Here is an 8911-nt window from a genome sequence, read left to right as displayed (position 1 = left end):
AGCTACCAAGAGGTCCTGGAGTTAGCCCACGTACCATCTGTTCTCACAGCACCGGCACCCACAGGGTGAGGGCCACCGGGGGACGGCAGAGCAAGAAGAGCACCTGCTGGCTCGCAGAGGGCCCGCCCATCCCTGGGCCTCCCCTTGCACGGCCCGGCCTGTGCTGCCAGGCTGCAGGGCGAGAGGAGAAGAGGACCCGGGCAGCTTGCAGGATGGGTCGGCCTTTACGCAGCTGGCAGCAGAGGAGGCCATGGGGTTTGGCACACAAAGGAGCAGACCTTGCACTTGGCTTTTCCACAGACCTAATCCTGCTGCAGGAAAAGATAAGAGAGATTTAGCCCAGTTATAGGAAGTTCCTAGGCTCCCGTCTCTGCCTGGAGCCAGGAACCAGGGCACTGAAGCTTACGATTCTTCTCTCGTAATTTCCCCGTGTCTTCGGAGCAGCCGGCTGCCTTTGAAATCTGCCAGTCATGCGTTCAGGGACAGTGAGGTCTCAGGCCCTTGGAGCTCCACCTTCCATGGTACTTTGCTCCAGATGGCCACAGGCCATAATATAATCAATCAATTAATTCGATTAGCTGTTTCGCCACTACATCGCACCGGCTGCCAGATTCCCATCCCTGGACACAAGCCGGATTTCTCCCTCTCTCGAGCCCCGACTGGACCAGGTCATTATCTCCCTCGTTCCCCTGAGACTGTGGCACCTGCAGCCCACCTGCTTCGACCGCCAGGTTGCCTGGTTGAAAACAATGGGAACTGACTCACTAATTGAGGCAGAACAGGGACTTGCTGGGAGGGCGCCAAGTTGCTTGCAGAACTGAGGGAGAGTGGGAAGAAGCCAGGGGAGGCTGGCACCGCGGGCAGAGCCAGGGCGCCCCGTAGGAAACATGTGGCTCCGCTGCGGCACCAGGCCACTCCCTGGACACCCCCCACCAGTGAGCACCACTGTCCTCTGTGGCTCTCTATAGACAGCTGACAGCTGACAGCCTCTCCTGGCCGCCTGGGGCAGAAGGCCAGAGCTGTCTCCCTCCGAGCTTCACCCTACGGCGTGGTCTCCAGGTAAGAAAGGAGAGCGAATGCTGAAAGGGAGAAAGAAAACACAGCAACGGGGCCCGGCGCTGTGGCCCAGCGGGTTAAGCCACTGCCTGAGATGCTGGGATCCCACACCGGAGCGCCGGTTCCAGTCCCGGCTGCTCCACTTCTCATCCAGCTCCCTGCTAATGCACCTGGAAAGGCAGCGCAAGGTGGCCCAAGTGCTTGAGCCCCTGCCACCCAAGTGGGAAATCCAGATGGAGTTCCTGGCTCCTGGGTTTGGTTTGGCCCAGCCTGGCTGTTATAGCCATTGGGGGAGTGAACCATCAAATGGAAGATTCTCTCTCTCTCTCTCTCTCTCTCTCTCTCTGCCTTTCAGATAAAATTAACAAGTCTTTAAGAAAAAAAAAAAAAACAAAAGAAAGAAGAAAATGACAAACCAGTAAATGGCCACCTTGGCTAGAGACTACTGGCATTTCCACTGCTCTGGCCCCATTCGGTCTTCACATTTGTCTTTGAGAGGTGTCACGTTTTTCAACCCCGTTTTATCAGCGAGGACACAGGGTCTGAGCGCCTCTGTCAGTAAGGACTGCAAGGACCGGGCTGGACCCGGGTCTTGGCAGAGGCAGGCAGAGCTGAGCAGTCTGCAGGCAGGTCCTGGAGCAGGGGGCCATCCGTGGACGGCAGCAGCCATGTGAGCTCAGCACACAGTGTGTTGGGAACACGTGTTCTCTGTTCAGCCTCAGTGTGCAGACAGCCAGCCGGGGTGCTGGCAGCACTGACCACCAATGGTGTGGCCCCTTGCCCTGGGATCCAGGAGAGCCCTTGAGCTCTGCAGAACAGGCGGGAGCCGCTGCCCCACGCTGGGGAGAGGAGCGGGCGTCTGAAAAAGAGGGAGAAGCAGCCAGAGCCCATGCATCCACACAGGGGCTCAGCTGGTGGCCCAGGTCTCGCCTGTGGGATGGGGGCCTGGGGTGGTCTCCCAGGGCGGAGCTGCACCTGCTCCAAGAGGGAGCTCCGTGTGAGGGCTGTGTCCCCCACCTCAGGCTAAGGCTCCCCTCTTGGATGGGGCGGGCTTGAGGAGCAGGACCAGCAGAGCTGCGTGGCCGTGACTGCCTGGAAGGGGAAATGGAGACCCACAGAGGGGCGGGACTTCATCTCCCCCACCACCCGGAGTGACAGCTTCCGGCCTCCCAGCCAGGGGAACTTGAGGTCACTGGGTGGGGTGTGGGCTGTCCCATGCAGGTTCCAGAGCCAGGAGGGAGGCTCTGGCTGCTGAGACAAGACACCGCCCCTCGGCCACGCCTCCTGTTGTTATGTCCTAGATGCTGGCGCCCTTGGCCAGGTTTCTCTTGATTGCCTCATCCCGCTGAGGCCGACAGATGCACACAGCTGGCAGAGGGCGCTGGCAGTGCAGGCCTGAGCCCCGGGAGGTGGAGATCCTGGTGCAGTCTGTGCCCCCACCTTGCCTGACTGTGTGGCCCTGGGCAGTGCCGTGACACCCGAGGCTCTGGGCTCTCTCTCAGCCTCCTGACTCCAGGATTTGGGGGAACACAGTCTGATTTTGGGATACTTCTCCCCATCTATTGTTAAAAATATTTTTTAAAATTATAGCAAAATGTGCATAACCTAAAATGTACTATTTCTAAGTGTGCAGGTCAGTGGCACCAAGTCCTTTTGCACTGTCCTAAAACCGCCACCACCGTCCACCTCCAGAAATTCTGCCTCATCCCAGCTGAACCCGCATGTTTAAATAGCAGCGTTATTGTGATGTCATTCACACATCGTAGAGTTTGTACATTTAAAATGCACATGGGCTGGTGTTTAGCTCACGTCACAATTGATTTTTTCAACATTTCCATCACCCCCAAAAGAATCCCCCCTCCATTAGGAAAAGAAAAAGGGCTGGCACTGTGGCGTAGCGGGTAAAGCCGCCGCCTGCAGTGCTGGCATCCCATATGGGCACCAGTTCGAGTCCTGGCTGCTCCACTTCAGATCCAGCTCCATGCTATGGCCTGGGAAAAGCAGTAGAAGATGGCCCAAGTGCTCATGCCCCTGCACCCATGTGGGAGACCTGGAAGAAGCTCCAGGCTCCTGGCTTTGGCCTGGCCCAGTGCTGGCTGTTGTGGCCTTCTGGGGGGTGAACCAGCAGCTGGAAGATCTATCTCTCTCTCCCTGCTGCATCAACCCCTGACCCTGTACTCCAACTTTCAAATAAATAAATAAATCTTTAAAAAGAAAAGGAAAAGGGAAAATTTTTATTCCGCGTTCACCTCCTTCCTCTTCAGTACCTGCCTTGCTTTAGGTGGACCTGAGTTTCCAGCTGTATCATTTCCTGTCTCCCTAAGGAGTTTTACGAAGCATTTCATGCAAGGCAGGCCTGCCGCCCAGGAACTCCCTCAATTGTCGTTTGGGAAAACCTTTTCTTCTCTTTCCCCTTTGAAGGATAATTTTGCAGGGTGAAGAATTTTAGGTTGATGGGCCTTTTCTTTTAATAATGTCTCTTTCTTTCTTTCTTTCTTTCTTTCTTTCTTTCTTTCTTTCTTTCTTTCTTTCTTTCTTTCTTTCTTTCTTTCTTTCTTTCTTTCTTTCTTTCTTTCTTTCTTTCTTTCTTTCTTTCTTTCTTTCTTTCTTTCTTTCTTTCTTTCTTTCTTTCTTTCTTTCTTTCTTTCTTTCTTTCTTTCTTTCTTTCTTTCTTTCTTTCTTTCTTTCTTTCTTTCTTTCTTTCTTTCTTTCTTTCTTTCTTTCTTTCTTTCTTTCTTTCTTTCTTTCTTTCTTTCTTTCTTTCTTTCTTTCTTTCTTTCTTTCTTTCTTTCTTTCTTTCTTTCTTTCTTTCTTTCTTTCTTTCTTTCTTTCTTTCTTTCTTTCTTTCTTTCTTTCTTTCTTTCTTCAAGGGAGAAAGGAGAGAGAGATCTTCTATCCACTGATTCACTCCCCAGATGGCCAGTCCGAAGCCAGGAGCTTCATTCAGGTCTCCCACATGGGTGCAGGGACCCAAGCACTTGGGTCATCTTCCACTGCTTTCCCAGGCACAGTAGCAGGGAGCTGGATCACAAGTGGAACAGCCAGGACCTGAACTGGTGCCATGTGGGATGCTGGCGCTGCAGGCGGTGGCTTAACCCGCTACACCACAGCACCTGCCCCATTAACAATTTCATTGCTTATTTATTTGAGGGAGAAAGATAAACAGAGAGACAGAAGGCAGGGAGGGGGAGGGCACCCCCATCTACTGGTTCCCTCCCCAGGTGCGTTCTATGGCCAGGACTGGGCTGGGCCGGAGCTGAGCGTCCAGAGCTCAGGGCAGGTCTCCCACACTGGGGCAGGAACCCAAGTATCGGAGCCATCGCTGCTGCCTCCCAGCACCCGCGTTAACAGGAAGCTGGAGTCGGGAGCCGGAGCAGGAAACTGACGCGAGGCACTCTGACACAGGACCAGGGCGCCTTCGCTGGCGTCTTCAATGCTGGGCCAAACGCCCGCCCCTCGCCCTCCACTCTCCTCTCCTCGCGCGGTTTCTGAGAAGTCAGACCTAGTTTTCTTCCAGGAGTCCCCCCCCCCCCCATCTCTGATTGTGTGCAATTTGAAAACAGCATGCCTCCACGTGGTGCTTTGTTCTTCATCCTGCTCTGTGATGGCCGAGCTTCCTGGACCTGTGGTTGAGTGTCCGGCGAGAATGTAGGGAAATTCTCAGTCATCATTGCTGCGGGCGTGGCTCCTGCTCCTTTCTCTCGCCGGCATTCCCCGCACAGGTGTGCCACACCTTCCGTCTCGGCCCCACCCCTGTCTGCTGCAAACCCTGTCCACCCTCCTGCTGCCCGCGTCTGCCCGCGTCCTGCTGCACCTGCGGCATGGAGGGAGCCCGGCACCGCAGGCCGTCTGTGACCGCTTCTTTCCTTGCTGTCAGGAAGCTCCACCCATGGAGCCCTCGTGGTGGAGTAGAGCGTTTGGCTGCCTTCTGCGACACCGGCATTCTGGCTGCTCCGCTTCTAATCCAGCTCCCTACTAGTGTGTCTGGGAAGGCAGCAGGTGGTGGCCCAAGTCCTTGAGACCCTGTACCCATGTGGGAGACTTGGACGATGTTCATGGATCCTGGCTTTGGTCTGGTCCAGCCTTGGCTGTTGTGGCCATTTGGGGAGTGAACCAGCAGACGGAAGATCACTTTCTTGCTCTCTGTGTACCCCGCCCTGCCCCCGACAACTCTGCTTTTCAAATAAATCTGTTAAAAAAATAATAATAAAAAGAAGATGCATAATGACCAACATGGAGGCCCCCTCCAATCCTCTGGGGGAGCAAGGGTGAATTTTCTGTCTCTGCTTGAACTGGGGCACCCGTCCTCTGCCCTCCAACACGGTGCTCCTGGCTTTGGGCCTTTGGACTTGGACTGGATGACACCAGAGGCTTCCCTGGATCTGCAGCTGGTGGACGTGATGGTGGGACGTGGCCTTGCCACTGTGTGGCCAGTCCCTGTAATGAATCTGCAGCCTCTTGGTTCTCTGGAGAATCCTAACACGCTGAGCTCCAGGGCTGCACCACGTGGCCTCCGGCACAGCCTGGAATGATCTCGGCTCCCAGCAGCATGGCCCCACCAGTGCTGACGTCACCTCTTCCGCACAGACCGGCCTGTCCAGCAGAACCGCTCTGCTAAGCTACCAACGGCAGGACGGAAGCGGGTCTCCAAGGCCCTCTAGGGTTGTCCCGCATCAAAAACACATGCTTCGGGCTGGGGTCTGACGCGGTGACTGGCGTGCTTTGGGGACACCCATACCCCACATGGGAGGCACCTGGCTCTGAGTCCCAGCCCCACTTCCCATTCCAGCTCCTGCTGATGTACACGCCCTGGAGGCAGCAGGTGGTGGCCCAAGGACTCTTTCCCTATCCCAAGGCTTCTGCAAACAGTTGGCCTGGGGCTGGCATGGGGCCTCCCCTCCCTGCACCGACTCTGGGGCTCCTGGAAGCTGCCCACTTGGGAGACGTGAATGAAGTTCCTGATCCTGGCTTGGGCCTGGCCCAGCACCTACTGGTGTGGGCATTTGGGGAGTAAACCAGTGGATGGAAGATTCTCTCTCTCTCTCTCTCTCTTTCTCCCTCTCTCCCCCCACACACACCTCTGCCTTTAAAATAGATTTTTAAAAATATATGCTCCGGGGCCAGCACAGTGGCACAGCAGGTTAATGCCCTGGCCTGAAGTGCCAGTGTCCCATATGGGCGCCGGTTCGAGTCCCAGCTGCTCCTCTTCTGATCCAGCTCTCTACTTTGGCCTGGGAAAGCAGTGGAAGATGGTCTGAGTCCTCAGGCCCCTGCACCCACGTGGGAGACCCGGAAGAAGCTCCTGGCTCCTGGCTTTGGATCAGCGCAGCTTTGCCCATTGTGGTCAGCTGGGGAGTGAACCAGCAGATGGAAGACCCCCCACCCCACCCCCGGCTCTCCCTCTCTCTGTAACTCTGTCTTTCAAATAAATAAAATAATTTTTTTTTTAAAAAGAGTTGTTTGTGAGCTTTGGATAAATCGATGAGAAGATGACGAGATAAGGACCAAGAGCAAGGTACTGTGCAGGGTGGGGGCCTCTGGGAAGGAACCCTGCTTCTAGAAGTTACTCCTTAGGGGAACAGAGGCTCATTAGTAGATGGAGTGATAAGCAGCAGCCAAGGTAAATGTTAACAGGAAGTGCCTCCGTGGGCTCAGGCGGGCTGTGCGCAGGTGCAGAAGTCACCCCTCCCCCCAGTCTCAGCCGGGAGCCTCCTCCCTGCACCCAGAGAGAGGCTCGCTGCTCACCAGAGGCTCTGCCGGCCCCTAAGTGCTCCTTAGACGGAGCCAACCTGTGCTCACCTCAGGGCCTTCACCCTGGCGGTTCCTTCCCTCGTCCCTGCACCTCCCGCAGGTCCCTGGGCAAAGGTCTCCGCCTCTGAGAGCGCCTTTTGTCCCCAGCCTACAACGGCAGCCACTGTCCCCACCACCGCCCCGCTTGCCTTCTTTTTAAAAATGTATTGTTCATTTATTGTCATTTCATTTGGAAGACAGATCTCCCATTGGCTGGTTCACTCCCCAAATGCCTGGCAGCTGGGCCAGGCTGAAGCCGGGAGCCCGGAGTTCCATCTGGGTCCCCCGCGTGGGTGACAGGAGTCCATCTGCCTCCCAGGGTGCACATTAACAGGAAGGTGGCATTGGGAGCCGACCTGGGACTCAAACCGAGGTGCTCCAACAGGGATGCAGATGCCCCAAGTGGTGTGTGGGCTGCTCTGCCAAACACCCATCCCTCCATCCTTCCCTTCTTAATACGCTAACCTAGCCCTGCTTGAATTTCATGAAAGCATTTATCACAACAAAAATATATAAATTTTTAAAAGAGATCTATTTTATTCATTTGAAAGGCAGAGTTGAGAGAGAGAGAGCTCGTTCATCTGTTGGTCCACTCCCCAAATGTCCACAATAGCTGGGGCTGGGCCAGGCTGAAGCCTGGAAAACCAGGAGATTCATCTGGGTCTCCCACGTGGGTGCAGGGGCCCAAGCTCTTGGGCCATCCTCTGCTGCTTTCCCAGGTGCGTTAGCGGGGAGCTGGATCAGAAGTGGAGCAACTGGTACCGATATGAGACGACAGTGTCACAGGCAGTGGTCTTATCCAATGGGCGTCAATGCTGGCCCTTGTATTTTAATTTTAATTTTATTTATTTATTTTGCCATACTCCTTCATCCTAAAGGAGAAGTCAGACAAGCATAGTTATTTTAAGTAAATAAATAAATAAGCAAACAAATTCCTCCTGTTTGTTGCTGTGTCTTGAGCACTTAGAAGAGTGCCTGGCACTTAGCAGTAGGTTCAGCTGTGCTAGGTGAACAAGCGAGGGGTGGGCGGTCCCTGCCTCAACCAGCTCCCCCTTCCCAGGTGACACAGGCCTGGGGCAGAGCGACATGATGACAGGCAGGGCGCTCTGGGAGCAGCGGCCGAACCTTCCCACCCTGCTGGAGTTGGGCAAGGGTGGAAGGCTTCCCGGAAGAGGCCACATCTCAATCAAGAGCTGAGGGTTGAGCAAGGGCTCTGAGTAAGGAGGGAGGAGGAGGGAGTTCTGGACAGGGCTGTTCAGGTGCAAAGTCCCGGGAAGCCTGGAACGTGAGCAGAGGGTAGAACGTTTGCAGTGGGGCGGGTGTGAGGGCGCGGAAGGGGCTGGGCTGGGCGCCAGGCGGGAGGGAGGCGGCAGGACCAGCCAGGGTTTCTGCATGCTGGCGCGTCCTCAGCGTTCACCATCTCGGGAATTTTGCCGCGTTCAGCATCTCTTGTCCCAGTGATAGACGCTTGTCACTTAGTGTTTTACTTACAACTGAATCACCTTACTTACCTACATGCATTTGAAAAGGAAACCTTCTAGGAAGCAATTCCAAATTGGGCGTAGACACAAAACAGCAGCAGAGCCAAACCCAAAGGAAACAGTGTTGCTTCCATCTCCCATCCCCAAGGTGGATTAGAGGCCCGCCTTGGACAGGCAATTTAGAAGCCACCTGGGACAGCTGGGCTCCGTATCAGGGTGCCCAGATCCAAGTCTCAGCTCCACTGGGGACGCCAGCTTCCTGCTCACGCACACCTGGAAGGCAGCAGGTGACAGCTCAAGAACTTGGATTCTTGGCTCCCATGTGGGTGACCAGGATGGAGCAATCTCTCTCTCTCTCTCTCTGCCTTTCAAACAAATAAACTAAGTAAATAAATGCAAATTTTGAAGAAGGGAGATTAAGAAGCATCCGTGAGGTGTTCCAGACATGACAGCGCCAGATGGAACGTTCTCCTTGACATCAAGTCGGGAAGACTGACGGATGACTCAGACGGGAGCGTCTTTCTCACCACGGGGCTGGGGCTCCGTGTTGCTTCAAGCTGTGCCTGGGTTTCTTATAAGGTTAA

At 54.9% G+C, this 8911-nt stretch overlaps 1 long non-coding RNA gene across 1 annotated transcript; it reads left to right on the top strand.

Annotated features, from left to right (window-relative positions):
• LOC149125792 (uncharacterized) lies at positions 1–6509 on the top strand. The gene is made up of 2 exons (XR_016211226.1): positions 1–1059; positions 4934–6509. It is a non-coding gene; the product is annotated as an uncharacterized LOC149125792 (long non-coding RNA).
• Positions 6510–8911: the final 2402 nt, after the last annotated feature.

Source organism: Oryctolagus cuniculus, chromosome 7, assembly GCF_051225735.1.
Source record: "Oryctolagus cuniculus isolate XC-2025 breed Fujian yellow rabbit chromosome 7, ASM5122573v1, whole genome shotgun sequence".
NCBI lineage: Eukaryota > Metazoa > Chordata > Mammalia > Lagomorpha > Leporidae > Oryctolagus > Oryctolagus cuniculus.
This window is presented reverse-complemented; position numbering and strand designations above follow the sequence as displayed.